At 37.8% G+C, this 21,645-nt stretch overlaps 1 protein-coding gene across 9 annotated transcripts in view; it reads left to right on the top strand.

The window, feature by feature from the left end:
• Positions 1-21,645, top strand: part of FAM237B (family with sequence similarity 237 member B) — a 167,725-nt gene that overhangs the window by 132,634 nt on the left and 13,446 nt on the right. The window contains exon 12 of one of the 9 annotated variants that reach the window (XR_008420544.1): positions 13,213-14,156. The exons of the other annotated variants lie outside the window; for them this stretch is intronic. The gene's annotated coding sequence lies outside the window, so the exon portion shown is untranslated. Of the gene's footprint in view, positions 1-13,212; positions 14,157-21,645 lie in introns of those variants that run through there. 9 annotated transcript variants of the gene reach the window in all.

The following is a 21,645-nucleotide window of genomic DNA, read 5'->3' as shown; positions in this document are numbered from 1 at the left end:
ATTCAAAACAGAAGCAACTTTAGGCTCCAATAAAAGCACAAAAGAATTGAACATTTTAATAAAGAAGATATAAAATTGTTTAATAAACAGAGACACTGGGAAAGATACCATTTATAGGCTTTCATAATCTCTTCACTCTTCTCCTGTTGGTTAATTTTGAACAATCCAGTATTTATGCAAATCATTAAAGGTTTTACCTTTGTAGGTTTTACCTTAAGGTTTTACCTTAAGTAGGCCATTGGCTTAAAAATGCTGGGACAACATTTCTTTTGTTCTCACCTTTATTATGCAGTTATGTAATAAAGAAATTTCCAGACTTTCTAATCTTCAATGTTTAAAGTTCTTCTGTAAACTTGGGTAGAAAGACTCAGTATCATGAAAATGCAATTGTCCCCAAATATATCTATAAATTCAGTGTGACTCCAATAGGTATCCTGTCAGGATTTTTCATGGAACTAGACACATTAACTCCAAGATTGACACGGAAGAGCAAGAGGTCAAGGACAGGCATGAAATTCCCAGAGAAAAAGAATATAGATGATTTTTCCTTTCAGACACAAGGCTAATACAAAACTGTGAAAACTGTATAACATAGGGTTAGATAAACAGGCCAAGGTAATAGAACAGACAACATCCGTTCCCCGGGCACAGAGAAAAAAAGTGTGATTTATGGCAGAGCAGGCCTTGTCTGTCAGTGGGAAGGAAGTGCTATTGTTTATATTCTTACACAAATTCATTTTATGAAAAAAAGTGAAGTTGTACTTTATCCCACAAAAATTAGTTCTAGGAAAACGAAAGACTTACTATGAGAGGGAAACTTGAAAACCTAGGAAAATATCTTTAAGGAAGAAGACACAGGATTTCACTCATATGTGGAATTTTAACAAATAAAACAGATGAACATATGGGAGGGAGAAAAAAAGAGAGGGAAACGAGGCTCTTTTTTTTTTAAATATAATTTTTTGTCAAACGGGCTTCCATGCAACATCCAGTGCTCATCCCAACAAGTGCCCTCCTCTATGCCCATCACCCATTTTCCCCTCTCCTCCACCCCCTATCAACCCTCAGTTTCTTCTCTGAGGTTTTCTTATGGTTTGCCTCCCTCCCTCTCTGTTTGTAACTATTTTTCCCCTTTCTGTTCCCCTCTGGTCTTCTGTTAAGTTTCTCAAGATCCACATATGAATGAAAACATATGCTATCTGTCTTTCTCTGACTGACTTATTTCAATTAGGATAATAGCCTCCATTTCCATCCACGTTGCTGCAAATGGCCATAGTTCATTCTTTCTCATTGCCAAATAGTATTCCATTGTATATATAAACCACATCTTCTTTATCCATTAATCAGTTGGTGAACATTTAGGCTCTTTCCATAATTTGGCTATTGCTGAAAGTGCTGCTATAAACATTGGGGTACAAGTGCCCCTATGCATCAGCACTCCTGTATCCCTTGGGTAAATTCCTAGCAGTGCTATTACCGGGTCATAAGGTAGTTCTATTTTTAATTTTTTGAGGAACCTCCACACTGTTTTCCAGAGCGGCTGCACCAGTTTGCATTCCCACCAACAGTACAAAAGGATTCCTGTTTCTCCACATCCTCGCTGGCATCTGTCTATAGTTTCCCGATTTGTTCATTTTAGCCACTCAGACCGGTATGAGGTGGTATCTCGGTGTGGCCTTGATTTTTATTTCCCTGATGATGAGTGACATTGAGGATCATTTCATGTGTTTGTTGGCCATCTGGATGTCTTCTTTTGAAAAGTGTGTATTCATGTCTTCTGCCCCTTTCTTCACATGATTATTTGTTTTTCGGGTGTGGAGTTTGGGGAGTTCTTAATAGATTTCGGATACTAGCCCTTTGTCCGATATGTCATTTGCAAATATCTTTTCCCATTCCATCGGTTGTCTTTTAGTTTTGTTGATTGTTTCCTTTGCAGTGCAGAAGCTTTTTATCCTCATGAGGCCCCAGTAGTTCATTTTTGCTTTTAATTCCCTTGCCTTTGGAGATGCGTTAAGAAATTGCTGCGGCTGAGGTCAGAGAGGATTTTTCCTGCTTTCTCCTCTAGAGTTTTGATGGTTTCCTGTCTCACATTCAGGTCTTTCATCCATTTTGAGTTTATTTTTGTCTATGGTGTAAAAAAGTGGTCTAGTATCATTCTTCTGCATGTTGCTATCCAGTTCTCCCAGGACCTCTTGCTAAAGACACTGTCTTTTTTCCATTGGATACTCTTTCCTGCTTTGTCAAAGATTAGTTGGCCATACATTTGTGTCCAATTCTGGGTTCTCTATTCTATTCCACTGGTCTATGTGTCTGTTTTTGTGCCAATACCATACTGTCTTGATGATTACAGCTTTGTAGTAGAGGCTAAAGTCTGGGATTGTGATTCCTCCTGCTTTGGTTTCTTAAGAATAGAGAACAAACTGACAGTTGATGGAGGGAGGTAGGTGGGAGATGGGCTAGATGGGTGACATGGATTAAGGAAGGCACTTGTAACGAAGAGCACAGTAAGTGATGTAAGAAATAAATTACCGAATTCTACTCCTGAAACCAATATTGATTGCACTGTATGTTAACTAACTAGAATTTAAATAAAAATTAAAAAAGAGAAAAAACATAGGAAAATATCTTTGTGACCTTTGAGTAGGGATAGATCTATTAAATAAGACATACGTACAAAGATGTGAACCGAAAGAGGAAAAGATGTATCCATTTGATGCAGAAATTAAAGCTCCTTATGACCAAAAGAAACCATAAAGTGATTGAAGAGTACTAGTCATGTTGTAAAAACATACGTGCTATGCGTATAAGCAAACTATTAGCATCCAAAAATAAAAACTGTACAAATTTATAAGAGCAATGGCAATCCAAAAGAAAAATGGTTGAAAACATGTGCATGGTATTCACCCTAGCAATACTATTCCTGTTATTTGCCTCAGATACTTTTGTCTCAGAACCTGTTTACACTCTTAAACATTATTGGAGAACCCCTAAGAGTTTTTGTTTCTGTGGGTTATATCTATCAATTTTTACCAAATTAAACCTGAGAGATTTAAAAAATATTTATTATTTAATTTCAAAATAACAATAATAGACCAATTACATGTGAACATAAATAAGTTTTTGAAAAATTAGTGTATTTTCCAAAACAAAAAGTGAGAAAAGTGGCACTGTTTCATATATTTTGAAAGATTTCTGTAATGCCGAGCTTAACGGGCAGCCTGATTCTCCTAGTTGTTTCTGTACTCAGTCTGTTGCAATACCACAAGTCATGTAGCCTCTGGAAAACTCCACTGTTCACTTGTGAGAGAATGAAAGTTAAAAAGTCAAATAACATCGTAGTATTATTTTGGGGCACCTGGGTGGCTCAGTTGGTTAAGCGTGTGACTCTTCATTTCAGCTCAGGTCATGATCTCATGGTTCGTGGGGTCGAGCGCCAGATCGGACTCTTTGTTGACAACTCAGAGCCTGCTTGGGATTCTCTTTCCCCCTCTTTGCCCCTCCCCTGCTCACACTCTTTCAAAATAAATAAATAAGCTTTAAAAAAATCTTTAAAAAATAGTAAAATAACATCTTAGTATTATTTTAAAAGTAGTTTTGTACAGGGATTTATACATAGGAGCTAAAATGATAAAGGAAAGCAAGGGAATGATTAACCAAAAATTCAGGTTGCTGTCTATCTCTGGGGGTGGGAGTGAGGAGCAAGCTACAATAAGGAGGGGCACTTGGGGCCTTCTGAAACACTAATATTTTATTTCTTAAGCTGGATGTCTGTCACATGAGTGTTAATTTCATTATTATTTTAACTGTGCATTCATGTACATATTTCATACACACATACAAATATATAATTAAAAACATTTTTATAATGTGACAAAAATCTATTCAAAATGACTACAACAATAAAAGAAATATACTGACTTTCATAATTGAAAATCCAATAGGAGAGAGTTTCAGGTATGGTTTGATCCAGAGTGCACTCCTGTAGCTTGGGGAACAGGTCATGTTCCTTCAGAGCCAAAGAGCTTTGGGAAAGGCTGAATGCCAGAATGACGAAATTACTGAAAGAGGAAAAATGTAGGCAGGAAAAATTAGTAAATGTTCAGAGCCACAAAACATAAAATAGGTATGATAGGTATTTCAGTTAGCACTTCTTATCTTATACCCAACTATTAAAATCCTTGTTTTTCCTGTTTGACTTTTGCTAACCTGAATTTCTAGCTATAATGAACCTATTAAGAGGCATAATGATTTTATTAAATCCTTCTATTATTCTATAACCATATTGTGCTTTAAATTTAAAGAATTCCAAATTTATGCTTTAAATTTTTGCTAGAAAGAGATTTTGATTCAATAAGAAAAGCTCCTTTTAAGTGTGTTGGCATTTGGACCAAGAAATAGTGTTAAAAACTTGTTGAAATAGTGACTTCTATGCCTGTGTCCTTGTGTTCCAGATGTTTCTATAGGTCATTCTTAGAGTCATATTGACTTTTGATATAATTGCAACTTTCATTCTCTTCTTATTTATTTATTTATTTATTTATTTTTTAATGCTTATTTATTTTTGACAGAGAGAGAGACAGAGCATGAGCGGGGGAGGAGCAGAGAGAGAGGGAGACACAGAATCCGAAGCAGGCTCCAGGCTCTGGGCTGTCAGCACAGAGCCCCACGCGGGGCTCGAACTCACAGACAGTGAGATCGTGACCTGAGCTGAAGTCGGACACTCAACCGACTGAGCCACCCAGGCTCCCCTCTTCTTTAAAATTTTAATATTATTCTAATTGTTAAAATGTTGTAATAGACAACTTTCCCAAACTCTTATTGTCACAGCTTATTATTTTGAATAATTATGAAATTATTTAAATAATTGAAAATTTCTCTTTGAAGTCTGAAGGTTTTTAAAAAAATGTTTATTTTGTTTTATTTTTAAGAGAGAGAGAGAGAGAGAGAGCGCACAGGCAGAGGAAGGGCAGAGAGAGAGGGGGAGACACAGAATCTGAAGCAGGCTCCAGGCTCCAAGCTGTCAGCACAGAGCCCCACGCGGGGCTTAAATTCATGAACCGTTAGATCATGACCTGATCCAAAGTCCTACGCTAAACCGACTGAGCCACCCAGGTGCCCCTTAAGTCTGAAAACTTTTTAAAAAAATATTATTGATAGTAATCTCTCAAGCCGTACTAGACATATTAAATGCTATGTAATTTTATGTTTTCTTTATGATGCAAGGTCATTAGGAATGTAAATTACTTTGTTATAATTACAATGATTTTAGATGCAAGTAGCTGTTTGTTTTATATGTAAGGGGATGACTCTAACAACGAGTGTACATTTTTCATACTTTTTAGGACTGTTCTCACCATGAGCTTTAACTTTCTGATATTAATATGCCAGCACCTAGCAGTAAAACTCCTCTAAGTCCTTGTATCCAAAGTGCAATAAACTGATAAACTAGATAAAAGTTTGATATAACCACGTCAAAAGTATCTGTAAATGGGTTTTGAATGACGTTCTCCCTAAAAACAATGTAATTTTAGAGCAAAGATTTTTGATACATTCCTTTTATATCACAAGAGTTTTTACATTTTTATTTATAAATTTTCCTTCTTACCAAGTTCCCAGTTATATTTTACACATTTAAATTTCTAAGAGATTTTTCTAGGCAATGAATATGCATTGTTTTATAATCAGGAAAATGCACTAAATGTGAATAAAAGTGCTAAATTATTTCAGTTATATAATATTATTACTTTTTATGGTCTAACCACTATACTGTTAGAATCTATGCTTTCTCCTCATCATGCTGACTCTGACCTTTATTACTTCCTTTCTAAGCTATCTGTGATTTTGTTTAAAAAGATTATTTTTAATTGTCTCTTTTTCTCCAAAAATTAGTTTAGTGATTTAATTATTTCTCATTTTGATATTAAAACACTATTTCACAGATGCTCCAAATTTTAAAAAAAATCTCCATTGTCTATAGGATAAAACACAGACTATTAGAACTCTTCTCTAGTGTACTTCCAAATTACTTAGCTTCTTTCACTTACTATGCCCTTGTGTAATCTCTCTTTTTACATCTTTTTGGCCTACAATATGTCATTTGCAGTCCTATCCCCTGATGAGACTCGACCCACCTCTACTAATGATCTACTGTTTTGATCTCTTTCCTTTAGGAAGCCTCTCTTGTGTTTTCCCAGCCCACACAAAACTCTCTCTCTAATTACGTATGGCACTTATTATCCTATTATTGATGTAGAGCATGCTTATTATTTTGTATTGCTTCTCTTTCTAGAATAACCTTTGGATGATTTTGTATATCTGCAACACCTCGTACAGTGTTTATCATAATACCTAGAACAGTGATGTGTTTTATTAGACACTTGGTAAGAAGAATGAAATGATGGCTGGGTTGATTTCATTTAGAGTACATGCCAGTTGTCTATCTGTTATCATCCTTTCATGATGAAGAAGTGTGGGTTTTCTTTTGGCGAGGCATCCTTGCAGTGAGTATAATGTGAGTAGATGTTTCCATCAGGAAAGCAAAATAGAGACTGTAAGCCAAACTCAAATCATTCTGGCCAAAGACATAAACAGCCAAATTCTTTCAGAAATGGTTTCCTGGAAGCAATTTGCATTGACTGTGCTTTTGTCCAAAGAGCCTCCTTTAAAAGTGACATAGCAGTATTGGGACGCCTGGGTGGCTCAGTCGGTTAAGCATCCAACTTTGGTTCAGGTCATGATCTCACAGTTTGTGAGTTCGAGCCCTGTGCCAGGCTCTGTGCTGACAGATCAGAGCCTGGAGCTTGCTTTGCATTCTGTGTCTCCCTCTCTCTACCCCTCCCCTGCTCACACTCTGTCTCTCTATCTCTCTGTCTCTGTCTCTCTCTCAAAAATGAATAAACATTTAAAAAGTGACATAGCAGTATGTAGTAAATCTAATCATTGTAGATAACTAGATTGGAGTAGCAGTATTTATCTCTTGGTTAAAATCATCTAGATTATTGTGTCAACAATTCACTTCATTTTAGAAAGTTGCAATTCATTTTATGCAGATATGTAAGAGAAATTATACATATTTTTTAAAGTTTATTTATTTTGAGAGAGAGAGAGAGACAGAGAGAAAGAGAGAGAGAGTATTAGTGGGGTTGGGGCAGAGAGAGAGGGAGAGAGAGAGAATCTCAACCAGGCTCCACACTGGCAGCACAGAGCCCAGTGTTGGGCTTGAACTCACGAACTGTGAGATCATAACCTGAACTGAAACCAAGAGTTGGATGTCTAACCGACTGAGCCTCACAGGCACCCCAAAAGTACACAGATTTTTAGAACTGCAGTACTTTCCTAATTACTGAACAGCTCTTTCTCTGGTTGAAGCAAATGTGTTAAATGGATTAAAAAAAATACATGTGAGTGTCATTGTACAGTGACTAAAGACTCAATAGAAACTTGGTATTTTTTTCCTTATAGTACATTGATCAGAGTCAGATTCCCAAACTGGGTTAAAGACATTCATACCTATACATATACAGGGTTGTATGATCAAAATCAAATAAACACCTGTTTATTAATTGTAAGCTAAGCCTTACTTGCACTGAAAAGAAATACAAGCCATGATCCTTGCCTTTAAGAAGTTTGCAATCTGGATAGGTAGATATAGGTAGATAGTATGTGTTATTTATTGAAATATGAATTCATGATAGAATAAAGCAGTGCATCATATTGGTCATATAATAATACAACAAAAATGTTATTCTGAGGAAGAAGGGGAGAGGAGTTCCTTTGGGATGAATAGGATGACTTTAGAAAATTAAATGGAAGTAGACTTTGAGTTGTACTTTAGGATGAGTGGATTTTGAATAATGAAAGAAAGGTGAGAAAGACTTCCTTGGAGAATAAAGGATGTGAACAGTGTGAGCAAGACCATGGAGACAAAGACATTTTTGGAGGAGAGTGAGTAAATCAGTTTTTCAGAAAGGTGAAAAATTGCAGATTAGGCTAGAAAAGCATTTTGGGCAAGATTGTGGAAGAATGTGAATGCCAGATTAAGGACTAAGTATTTTGTAAGCAGTGAGGAGGTATTTGGGGAAGATCTTGATAAAAGAAAAAGCTTGATCCAAGTTGGGTTTCAGAAAGAGTAGTTTGTCAGCTATGTACCACTTGAAAAGGAGGGCAAAATTTGCAGCAACGTGGATGGAACTGAAGGGTATTATGCTAAGTGAAGTAAGTCAGTCAGAGAAAGACAGATCATGTTTTCACTCATATGTGGAACTTGAGAAACTTAACAGAAGACCATGGGGGAAGAGAAGGGGAGAAATAGTTACAAACAGAGAGGGAGGGAGGCAAACCATAAGGACTCTTAAATACAAAGAACAAACTGAGGGTTGATAGGGGAGTGGGGGGGAGGGGAAAATGGGTGATGGGCATTGAGGAGGGCACTTGTTGGGATGAGCACTGGGTGTTGTATGTAAGCGATGAATCATGGGAATCTACCCCCCAAACCAAGAGCACACTGTATACACTGCATGTTAGCCAACTTGACAATAAATTATATTTAAAAAAATAAAGCAAGCATAATTCCTTTGATAATTAGAATATGCAGAAAATAAACTGAACTTCAGTTATTAAAAAAAAGAAAAGAAAAGGAGGGCTAAGAGACAGGGTAATATGAGGCTGTTCGAGAGAAGCAGTTGAAGTGCGAGGTAGAGCAGCAAACATAATGATATTTTTCTGTTTGGTATTCCTTTCTTTCTGATTCAGTGGTTCAGCTGGAGAGGGCACAATTTCCCCTCAAGAGCCACTGGTAGGCACATGACCCTGATCTACTCAACTAGGAGAGTCCATTCCTAGGTTATAATTATTGGTTCACAGATGGGCACATGATCTAAATTGAGCCAATTAGTTTTACCTCTAGAATTTTTTTCTGCTAGACCTATTAGGAAAGATACCTTCTTCCTCGGGGACCCTAACATCGTCAGTGCTCATCTTTCCTGTCACATTGTTTGCTAGCTAGACCCCAGCATTGTCCTAACGTTCCCTCCTGACATTCACATGCTTGTATAGTCTCCTTCGTGTTGTATTAGGGTTGGTCTTTATGATATATGAGTATACAGCAGAAGTGGTGGTATTTTATATGTGAAACTGGAAGCTACAGATTCCAAAATGGAATCAACAACACTTGGTAATTGATTGGATTTTTAGACGTAGGAGAATGCAAAGTTTTCAACTTTGACAAAATGGTTATATCATTAGCAGATGTAACAATGTCTGGAAGGAGGATTTGTTATATTGTGCTAGATGAATAGGAGGTAAGAAATTTATCATCAGGTTGAGGCTCTAGGTAGCAGTTTTAGGAACAATGGCTGGTATTTAGAAAAACGAGGTAGACTCACAAAATAGTGAGTTCTCTGTCACTGTTCGATTCCTTATTGCGGATGTTGGAGACTGGACTTATTATAATAATACTGCATCTAAAATCACTTCTGAGTGAGTGATTTGATTGCTACTAGTTGTTACACACACACACACTCACACTCACACTAAAGGTAAAGGTAAATGGAGGCAATAGCCATAATCTCTCCAATCATAGAGCTCTTAGCAGTTTTCTCCTTGTTTCTCACTGTTGCTTCAGGTGAATTATAATCTCTGTTGGAGCACCTACCCCAGTTTACTAGACAGGCTGGAACCAGGATCAGGGGACTCCTGGTCACATCCATCCCTTAACTTTGCAAACTACTTTAGCTCCATTCCTACTTGATTCCATGCTGTATAAAATTGGCATTCTCACAAAATACTCAGAAAAACAGGGGAAACCAACAGGCACTCCAGCAAACGGACAAACTGTGTTGTTTATATGTGTTTTTACCACTATGAGTTTATGACCTGTAAACATTTTTCTGATAGTGCCCAATACACTTCAATTCCCTTCTCCTTGAAGTTTCTTTTCCCTTAAAAAAATGTTGTCCTCTGGGCCATTTTTCTAAAAACATTTCTTCTTTTCTCTAACATGATCCTGAAGCAAACACAATACATGGCTTGGGGAAAATAAAACAGAAATGTAAAACAAGGAAGTTAGACTAGATAATTGCTAAGATTCCTCTTAGCTCATAAATTTAAATAGCAAGTCCTAAGGATTTTGTATGTAGCATCACTGAACCCCTTTAGTAATAGTTTCAAGTACTTGTAGTGATACAATTATGCAAGCTATATTTTTAAATGCTTTTTCATCAAATTGTTGTAAAATTCTGTGAACACTTAAAAGGCATTTATGGGCTTGAAAGGGCTAACATGGTTCTTTATTAAGTGTCTTATTCATGGGAAGCCAAATCTTGATATTCAATAGCGTTTGTGCAACACAGAAAACAAGGAAGTGCAACAATGCAAAGAAAGCAGGTCCATCAGAGTCTTGCCTCATTCTCTTGTCTCCCTTAATCCATGCCTTGGATTCACTGAATGCTTTTTTTCTTTCAATTCTGGAAAAATCTCTTCCACTTGCAAGATTTGGTAGATGCCTGCCTTAGAGATTTATTATGTACTTTCCCTGCATCCACTTGAATATTTTAATGAAAAATAGAGGCTATCTTTAAAAATATTTGTTTTGGCAAGTGTAAAAGGATTAGCAAAAGCAGTGATACTTTTAATGATTTGTAAAATCACACAAGAGACTTGTTCATCGTTGGTGATACACTTAGCATTTTAAGGTTTTCTTATGCCACCTAGGAACGTTCAAAACACCAGGCTGATGCAATAGTCACTCATCAGTTGTTTAAAGAAAGTAGGGAGTTTCCCAATCAGCCGTTTCTAACTACACGGTACCTGGCTAACAGGGCTATTTGACTTTTTAATTCTGTTTGTATAAATAAAATGCAAACCAAGAGAGTATTGTGACTCACTTGACTTCATAATTTTCCTTTCCCTCTGCCTCTCCAGCCTCCCTCCTTTTTGTTGACAGTTTGTTTTACTATAAGCTATTATAACATAAAGATATTATCTTTCAGGATAAAGGCAGAATGCCAAATTTGGAGGCAGAATTTTGGCAGCATTCTGGATGTTCTTAAAGACGATGTGCATTCTTCTTTCTTTATCCCCTTAGAGGTGAGAAATAAATCTCACCAGCTCTTGTGGAACAAATTTAGCTGAGCCCTCAACAGACAAAATGTTCCTTTGTCTATAGTTACCTCAGGGAGAAGATTCCTAAGCGTTCATTGTATAAGACTGTTTTGGAAATATTTTGCTGTTTCTTTTGGTATGATTTGTGCAGTATACTTGTGTAATTTAATAATAAAATTCCAGTTTTCATGTTGCAAATCTGGTTGCCCTAGTTTAAAATTATATGTTGAATTATGAAAATCAAGCCTTTGGTTTCCAGGGAGAAAAGTGATTTCTATCTTGGAATTGTTTAACTATACAGGCCTGGTGTATTTCCCACTCATATTTTCCTTCCAGAAAGTTGTCTGGAAAGCCATTCCTTCCCTACTGGTGACATTGCACAAATGTAGTGAAAACTTGAAATGATTTTGGTTTTCACTGACTTCTTATGCATTAGTCACACTTTCTGTCTTAGTCTCTGAAAAGAACAAAATGATAGATGTTTTTCAAAGGACTATTATGAAGAAAGAAACGTGGTTTGGGTTGACTAACAGAGATAGGAAAAGTGGGTAGTGTGCTGGTCTATATTAAAACAATTGCCCTCAAAGAAAATTCAGAAAAACTAAATTTGCCTTATTTAGGTAAAGACAATATTTCATTTTATAATCACTGTAATATAGATTTAGGAAACTCCAGTAAGTATTGAAAAGTTAGACATTAATAGGTTATTTTGCATTTGAATTTCAGGTTTTTAAAACAATATTTAATAAATTTCACATTATATTTGCTTTTTAGAAGATTTAAATTTTTTAAAAACTTTTTTATTTATTAAAAAAATTTTTTTAGTGTTTATTTTTGAGAGAGAGAGAGAGAGAGAGAGAGTGGCAGGGTGAGAGTGAGGGAAAGGCAAAGAGAGAGGGAGACACAGAATCTGAAGCAGGGTCCAGGCTCTGAGCTGTCAGCACAGAATGACCCAAACCGAACTTGCACATTTACCTAACTGAGCCACCCAGGAGTCCACCCAAAATATTTTCTTTAAAGGAAGACATGGTACCGTTTGTTTATTATTTTTTTTTAATTTTTAAATTTTATTTAAATCCAAGTTAGTTAACATATAGTGTAATAATGGTTTCAGGAGTTGAATTTAGTGACTCATCACTTATGTATAATATCCAGTGCTCATCCCAACAAGTGCCCTCCTCAATGCCCTTCACCCATTTAGCCTATCCCCCCACCCAACACCCCACCAGCAGCTCTCCGTTTGTTCTCTGTGTTTAAGATTCTCTTATGGTTTGCCTCTCTCTCAAAACGCAGTGCCTTTTAATTTAAAAGCATACCTCACTATTTTGACGAGTCCACGGGATTTTGCTGATTATTCTAGGGTTGCTCTGAGGAGGAACGATTGCTAGAGTTACTGTTTAAATTTTACCTATGAGGCCCAGGGATCTGAAAACCAAGATGAATCAGGAAATCATGGTGGTGATTAATGGGGGTGTGAAACTGCTTCTAGCCTTCTGTCCCAACAGAAAGAAGAATTTTGCCACAAAGTATTTATTAGTAGTCATTGAATAATTCCTGGCCCTGGGTTTTCAGGTAGCCCTTTTCCCGGCACTATTATGCCCCTCACCCATCTGAAGCAAATTCAGATTTCCTGCCTCTGAGTGGTAAGCTTTGGTGAGGATTTCTGCAAAATACAGGGAAATGTGCTTGTTTTAAGTCTCTGGACTCTTTGCTGACACTTGCAATGACACAAATGCCCATCCTTCATCACAGAGGAGACCAAACACAAGCACGTAGAAGGATCAGTGCTAAGCTCTCAGCATGACACAGTGGCTACAAAGTCAGGGGCCCTGGGTCTCAGGCCTCTTTCTGACACCTGCAACTGTGTGATTCCGGAAGAGTCTCCTCTTTTTGGCCTCTGTGTCATTTGTAAAATGGGACTTCATGGAGGATTTACGATACAAAATTATGCTACTTATTAGAATTTACAGAAATTATTTTGGATTACAGATATGTAGACATTAGGAGGTGATTTTATAAACTCTGCTTCTTATGTGAGATGGATGTTAGACTGATTTTATATGAAAAGTTGGGCAACAGTGCATTGATATTTTAGCACCGGTTCATTTACAGCAGAGACCAGAATTATGATGGCCTCATTCCTGTCAGAACATGAAGCTTTAAGAGGAAAGTAATAATTTTAGAATCCTTAGCTCATTATTAATGACACCCCTTCGAGTTATACCATCTACTACCCAGCTTTTTTCTAAAGCCAAATTTTAGCACTGCATAACCACCTACTCTCTGCTCAATTGCTTGAACCTTAGATACTTTTTTCTCTAAAGTAAATAATCTGTTTTTTCCCTATAGAAGTTTTTGGTTTTTCTCCCCCTTATCCTTGGTGGCCTGAGAGGTGGCAGGAATCCACACCTATACAGTCTCTAGCTTCAGAAAATTTCTTTTATTATTTATTTTCTCTTTTTATTTTTTTCATTCCATCCTGCTAAAGCTTACATGAGAGGTATTTGAAATCACCCAGATGCTTTTCCATGTCTCTTAAATTTTCTTTAACATTTTCCATTTCATGAATTTTTTCTTTTGCACTGCCTTCTGGAAACCTGTAAATTAATCTTCAACTATATCTATTCTGGAATTCCATTCTTCCATTAATATTTAATTTTTTTTCCTTTTTGAATCCCGAGTATAAAGAGTTGGCTTAATTGTAACACCTCAGTTCACAGCACAATGTTGTTATCATTTGTCTGTGTAAGAGTCTTATTTCATTCTCTTGTTTTTCAAACCTTCCTCCCTGATTTGCATTCCCATTCTTCCTACCATTGTTTTTATTTAAGATGTTTGATGTATGTTCTTAAATGTGCATGTAATTCTGCATGCCAAAATATGTTGTGTTGTCTTCTCTGCATGCTTTTTTCCTGAACTGATAGACAGTATTGTGCTATGCAGCATGGCTTTAAAAAAATTTTGCAGTGAAGATCTAATTCCAAAGAACTCCAATTGCTTCTTTTTCTTTTCTTTCTTTTTGATTTAGAGAGAGAGAGAGAGAGAGAGAGAGAGAGAGAGAGAGAGAGAAAGCACAAAGCAGGTGAGTGGGGAAGAGAGGGAGAAGGGCAGAGGGAGAGAGAGAGAGAATCTTAAGCCGGCTCCATGCTCAGCACGGAGCCTAATGTGGGGCTTGATCCTATGACTGTGGGATCATGACCTGAGCCAAAATCAAAAGTCAACCAATTGAGCTCAACCAACTGAACCACCCAGGCACCCAATTGTTTCTGTTTTTTATAGCAATCCTGTTTTTGCTAATGAATGTAGTATCTTCTAAGATCTCTCCAAATAAATTACTTATACTTATTTATATAAGTCTTATTCTGTTGCCTCCATTATTTTCTGTAGGGTTTAGTTGTTCTGTTATTTGAATAAGATGATCCTTTCTTTCTTTCTTGTTTTTAATGTTTATTTATTTTTGAGAGAGAGAGAGAGACAGAAGAGTGCGAGCTGGTCAGGGGCAGAGAGAGAGGGAGACAGAATCCTAAGCAGGCTTCAGGCTCTGAGCAGGCAGCACAGAGCCTGGCGTGAGGTTCGAACTCACAAGCCATGAAATCATGCCCTGAGCTGACAATGGATGCCTAACTAAGCCACCCAGGCACCTTTCTAATGGTGTTAATTTTCCTCAAATATTTGGTGATGATTGACTGTTCTTATTGTTGGTGTGGATCTATTTCCTTGGCCGCATGAGAATCTCTGTTTACTTGTCTATGAAGGCAGGTTCCACTTTTGGTGATAAAGGGGAACACAGTGGAATATGTGGTCCAGAGGGCTGGTGTACTAGTTTTCTAAGCCTGCCCTAACAAAATACCCCAAATTGAGTGGCTTTAAAAAAGTAGAAATTTATCCTCCCACAGCTTTGGAGACTAAACATCTAAAATCAAGGTGTTGGCAAGGCCATGCAACCTCCAGAGCCCCTAGGAGGGCACCCTTCTTTACCTCTTCCGTCTTCTGGTAGCAGCATTAGGAGTGTTTTGGCTTATAGCAAAGTAACCCCACCTCTGCCTCTGTCTTCACTGTGATGGTCTGTGTGTCTCTTTGTCTTCATGTGGCCTTCTCATTTCTGTGTCTCTCTCCTTTTCTTAAAAGGACACTAATCATATTGGATTAAGGGCCCATTATACTCCAGTATAACTTCATCTTCACTAATTATATCTGCCATCATCTATCTCCAAATAAGGTCACATTCCGAGCTACCAGGGTTTAGGACTTTAACATATCTTTTTGAGGCACACAATTTTACCTACAACAGCGGGTAAGTAGCTTGTCCACTTAGTAAAAGTGGGCTTCCCATCCCTTCCCTTGTGAAATAGTCCTGCTTCTGCAGTACCAGAAACTACTCTGGGAGTCTCTAATTCCGGAACTCAGTTTGGAGACCTGTGCATGCCAGTTTATCATGGTGCAAATGTTTGAGTCAGGATGACCTTCTATTTCTGTCCTCTGCTGCCATTGTGGAAGTCTTGCTGGACTCTGCTTCTCAGGCCCCAGCACTGAAGCCAGGAGCCTTTCCCAAAGTTTTTTAGCTTTGTTTATAAATGAGGTTTATGGCCAGCTGTTCAGATCTTTGGAAGAAAGGGTCACTGGCCAGATTCTCTGATTGGTCCTTTAATGACTCATCCAATGATTTCTCCAGGACTGCTTTGGTTTGGTTAGCTTAGAGCATAAAACTCATTCAGGGTTTTCTTAAGAACTTTTGCTTCCTTTTGCAATAGCTTGTATTTGAATCTTGTGTTGCAGCTTCTCCCACTTGTTTCTGTTAATCTGATCTCATCTGTTTCCCCTTACCTCCCCAAAATGTTTTTTTTTTTTTTTTGTATTAGAAATTTCTAAAGTTTTCTGGTCCACTGAGACCACCCTTTCTTGTTTTCTGTTATGTATCCTTCTTTAACCACAGGTTTTCTTTAATTTCAGTGGCATTTAGTGGGGAAGGAGATAGATGTATGAGTTTATGCTACCATCATGACACAGCGTAAGGTGCTGATCTAAACTAGAAGTCATCGAAGGGCCAGATAGTAAATATTATAGGCGTTTGGAGCTATGAGGGCTCTGTTGCAATTTTTGACAATGCTGTTTTAGTGCAAAACTATATAGACAAGATGTAAATGTATGCAAGTGACTGTGTTTCAATAAAAATTTACTTACAAAAACAGGCAGTGGGCCAGGTTTGGCCTATCCCTGAAATCAGTGGTTCTCAAAGTTATCTTGCAACAGAATCTATGGAAAGACTTGATAAAATACAGACTGCCTCCTCACCTCCAGTTTTTGACTCAGTGGGTCAGGGGTTAGAGGGGGTGTCCCAGAATTTGCAATTTTAATAAGCTCTCAAGTGATGTGATACTATTGGTCTATGGACCATACTTTGAGAACCACTCATCTAAATAATTTTTATTTCCTAAACACCACCATCTCAACCATTTTTTGACAATACAACTGTGTTCCTTATTCAACCATTCATTTGTTGTTTCATTCAAGTATTTATTCATTTATTTTTAAGTGTTTATTTCTTTTTGAGAGAGAGAGAGAGAAAGAGAGAGAGAGAGCACAAATGGGGGAGGTGCAGAGACAGAGGGAGACACAGAATCCGAAGCAGGCTCCAGGCTCTCAGCTGTCAGCACAGAGTCTGATGGGAGGTTTGAACTCACAAACCACGAGATCATGACCTGAGCCAAAGTCAGATGCTTAACCAACAGAGCCACCCAAGTGCCCCTCAACTAGTATTTATTGAGCTTTTAATATGTGCCAGGCTCTGTTCTAGGTCACGAGAACCTTGTCATGAACTAGACAGAGTGTCTGTTCCCATGAGTGGGGGAACCAGATGACCAGACAAACACAGGTTGTATCTAAACAAGATACAATATTGGATAGTAATAAGAACTACACAAATGAAACCAAGGAAAAGGAGACAGTGATACAGGAAGAGAACGATGTTAGACAGGACAGTCAGGGAAGGTCATTATGAAGAGATGACATCTCAACATAGATGTAATGATGTAAAAGAGTTAATCATGGGAAAGGTAGAGATTTCCAGGAAGAGGGAATAGCAAGTATGACTACAGTGGCTTGGACTGATATGGGTTTTAGTAATGAGACACAGCTGGATACAAATTATATTGTGATGGTCGAGCCAGCAGAATTTGCTGATAAATTGGATGTGGAATGTGAGGGAAGAGCAGTATTAAAGAAACTCCTGAGTGTCCATCTTGGATAACTGGGTGGAGATGGGAAGGAGCTTAAGATTTTATTTTTAGCACTTTATGCTTGAGATGCATTTTAGACATTCAAATAAAGTTGTCAAGAAGGTAGTTAGATGTAATATGCTGGAGATCAGGTGAAAGGTCAAGGCTAGAAATAAAATAGAAATTTGGGACACATCAATATGCTTCCAGTGTTTTATATTTAAAGGCACAAGTCTAAAGGAGATCACCCACATTGTGGGTGTAGATAGAGTAGGGGGCCAAGGAGTTGACCTTGCTAACTGAGATGATGGGAAGACGAGGAACCAGCAAAAGACACAGAGAAAGCATGGAGGAGAGAGTATGATTTCTCAGACGCCAAGTAATGAAAATGTTTCCAGAAAGAGAGAGTCTCCAACTTGTCAAATGGTACTGGGTAAGCAAATGAGATGAGGGCTGACACTTGATCACTTGGTGATCTTGACAAAAGAGCATACAGTGGAACAGTGAGAGAGAAAGCTGTTCAGAATAGAAGCCAGAAAATGGAAGAAGAGGACCGATGACAATAAACAGTCAATTCTCTCCAGTGACTTCTGCTTCTGGTAATGCTTGCTGAGTTATATGTACCAATACTGAGAACCACTAGAAAAACAAGCCTAATTATAAAAACTATTTGCCTGAAGGTATTGGATAGCTAACAAAAGGGTGAAGGATAATAAGTTTTGGAAGAAGAAAGAGACCCGGAGAGACAAACCCAGCACCAAAGTCTATTTTTTAATTAGATGAGGTAGCTGAGAGGTTGAGAAACTCAACAGGATTTTTAACAGCCTCAAGAGACTGTTAGGACAAAATATGTAATCCAGAGTATGCCAAGGGAGAGAGCTAGGTAGTCACCTTCTACCAGGTTTTGCATTTGAATCCCAAGGAACTGACTCTAAGTAATAAATATAAATCAAAAGTAGTTCAAGTCTGGCAGCGACTGTAGCCCAGCTTCAAATAATCTCAATTCTTAAAATGAAATTAAGGAAATCTTACATTGCTAGTGCTCTTAACTACCTGCCAGAAGAAAACATAACTTTGTTATGGAGTAAGACAACGTAATTTAAAGCCTCAAATTATTTTTACAATGTTGTAATATACAGTGTCTGGCAATCAGTAAAATAACATGTCGTATGAGGAGATAAAATGACAGGAGTGAAAACCAAGGGTGGGGGAAACTCCTAATAGTAGAAATAGACTCATAGGAGCATCATGAACTTATCTTTAGGATTCTTAATTCATTCAAGGAGATTAAGGACAGATTAGGGAATTTGACAGGAAATTGTAAACCATGAAAACAAACAAACTGAAATTCTAAAACTGAATTTACGTGGTTACGGAAATTAAAAACTCAATGGATGGGGGGGCACCCGGCTGGCTCAGTCAGAAGAGCATGTGACTCTCGATGTCGGGATCATAAGTTTGAGCCCCACACTGAGTGTAGAGATTACTTAAAATAAATAAATAAACCTAAAAAACCCCTCAGTGAATGGATTTAATAACTGATTAGACAGAGTTGAAGAGAGAATTAGTGAATTATGAGATTGGCAAAAGTGATTGCCAGAATAAAGTATAGAGATGAAAGGTATGGAAAATACAAAAAGAATGTCATAAAATAGGAGCTATAGTGAGAATATTGGTGTGAATAATTAGGGACCTGGAAGAAGCAGAGGAGAGAGAAAATGGGACATAAGCAGTATTTGAAAAGACAATGAGAGTTTTCCAAGTCTGTTGATGAATATCAAACCACAGATGCAAGAAGCACTAAAAACCTCAACTAGGATAAGTAGAATGAAAACCACACTTAGCCCAATTATAGTAAAATTACCTAAAACTAAGACAAAAAGAAAAAAAATCATAAAGTAGCTGTAGGAAACGCATGAAGCAACAGAATGAGATTTCTCTTCTTTCATGACAACAGTGGAACTTTCTACAAAGTTCTAAAAAAAATAACTCCCAGACTAGATTTCTTTCTTTCTTTCTTTCTTTCTTTCTTTCTTTCTTTCTTTCTTTCTTTCTTTCTTTTTTTCTTTCCTTTTAGTATTTTATTTATTTATTTATTTATTTATTTATTTATTTATTTATTTATTTTGAGAAAGAGAGAGAGACAGAGGGAGTGGCAGGGAGAGAGGGAGAGAGAGAACATCCCAAGCAGGGATTCTGGCAGCATGGAGCCCAGTGTGAGGACTGATCTCACCAATCATGAGATCATGACCTGAGCCCAAATCAAGAGTTGGACACTTAACTGACTGAGCCACCCAGGCACCCCTAAATGCTATCATTAAAAGCAAAGGTTACCAGATTGGATAAAAAATAATAACTGTGTGTTGCTCTCAAGAGACACACCTAAAAATATGGGAAAACAGAAAAGGTAGAAATAATAGGATGAGAAAATATATGACATACAAATATTAATCAAAAGAAAGCTGAATAGATTATTAATATCAAAGTAGGCAAGTCTTTGGAGGAATTTTAAGTTTTCTGAGGAATGGGTCAAGAACTAGAGGGGGTTCAAACTATTTTATTTATTTATTTTGTAATGCTCGCATACTGACGGGAAGACTACAGCAGAGATGTGGAGACTGATGACACAGGAAAGATGTGTATAAGCTGTTCTAGTAGAAAAAGGGATGAGATTGGTGCTGAAACAGAAGAGTTGGCCTTAGGGACAGGGACAATGTTTTACCAAGCAGGTGCCAGGTACCAGGTGCAGGTACATTGGTAGACAGATCTTTCTAGAAGATGAGACAGTTCTCTTTTGAGTACATCTATTTCCTAACAAAACAAAACAAAACAAACAAACAAACAAACAAACAAAAGTACCAGTTAAGTGTAGGAGGAGAGGTTATTAGGTTATTATTGTCGGAGCAGAGAGACAGCATGATACAGTTTTAACAAGAGGAAAAACAAACTGACTATGGAAATACACAAAGGCTGTAGGCTGAGGGTTGAGAGTTCATGTATCATTTGTTATCATCAGTTTAAAGCAAAGCTTGTCAGTGTGGTAGTTGTATGTGTTTTCCAGACAAGCCCATCTGGAGTGAGGATGAAGAGTAGGTGAAGAGTTTAATCTGTGCTCAGGTAAAGTGAGGTAAGACGTCTGCATAGTTTCTTTTTATAAACCTACATCTTCCAGACCAAAGGAGGCCTTCGCCCCTCCCTCTGTCCTCTTACAGGTATTGGCAATGTTGAGAAGTTTTAGTGTTGGTTCTGCTGAAAAGCACCTCTCGGCAAACCCCATCTGATCCACAGCTGCTTGTTCTCTGAAATTAGAAGGAGGACTACTTAGCGCTTTTGGTTCTCAGCTGTGGGCCTAGTTGCCAAACTTGAGAAAAGGGAAAGAACCCATTTTGAACTTCACATCATGGTTACATCTGTCTGCAGAGATGGAACAAGCAGATGCACTTAGATCCTGTCTTGTGGGATCCAGCCCTAGGGCCTGGAAGGATAAATCATTCCCTTTACCTGTGGGTCCTATCAGCATTTCCCTTTTATTTATTTTTTTAAGTTCATTTTTTGTGGGGGAGATAGGGCAGAGAGACAGACAGAGAGAGAGAGAGAGAGAGAATCCCAAGCAGGCTCTGCATTGTCAGTGCAGAGCCTGATGCAGGGCTCAAACTCATGAACCTCAAGATCATGACTTGAGCTGAAGTCAGAGGCTTCACTGACTGAGCCACCCAGGTGCCCCTCAGTGCCCCCTTTATGTTATCAAGATTTCCCTCCGTTACCTGAGAGACTTTGAGTAGGTTTCTGTGTTTGCGAATAAGTCATCTTTGACAAAAAGATTAGTTTCCTCTTCTGTGTAAAAAGAAGTGGTTTTCAAACTGTGCGCCTGCAGCCCAAGTTGTCACAGGGGCTTGGGAACAGGATGGAAGAAGTAACAAGGAACTTCTGGTTCTACAAGCCCACTCCAACACTGACTTCTCTTACACGCTGGGCTTTTGTTAGGGATTTTGCTTAAAAAGGTTGTATTAACAAAATGAAAATAGAACCTACTCTTCCAACTCTTACACTGTATAATTCCATGGTGTAAGTCCATTTATATTTATCTTTTGTGGTAATAGCTTCAAGTTACAAGACAGGGGAGGTCTGAAATCATTTCCCAGGTCATGGGCCAAGGCATCAGTAATCCCTGAGCTTAGCTTCCTGTTTCTCTGACTCTCAGATCTTGTCCAACCAGCCACTCCCTGATCTGGCTGATGTGCAGGGGAGTATGGGTTCTGGAAGATCAGCAGCTTCCTCACATTACAATACCGGCACTTGTGTTTTCTTTTCCTTTTTCTCTCTCTTTAGT

Source organism: Panthera pardus, unplaced genomic scaffold, assembly GCF_024362965.1.
Source record: "Panthera pardus isolate Hobbes unplaced genomic scaffold, ASM2436296v1 HiC_scaffold_8, whole genome shotgun sequence".
Taxonomy (NCBI): Eukaryota; Metazoa; Chordata; class Mammalia; order Carnivora; family Felidae; genus Panthera; species Panthera pardus.
Note: the sequence above shows the minus strand (reverse complement) of the source record. Positions and strands in the feature narration are given on the sequence as shown.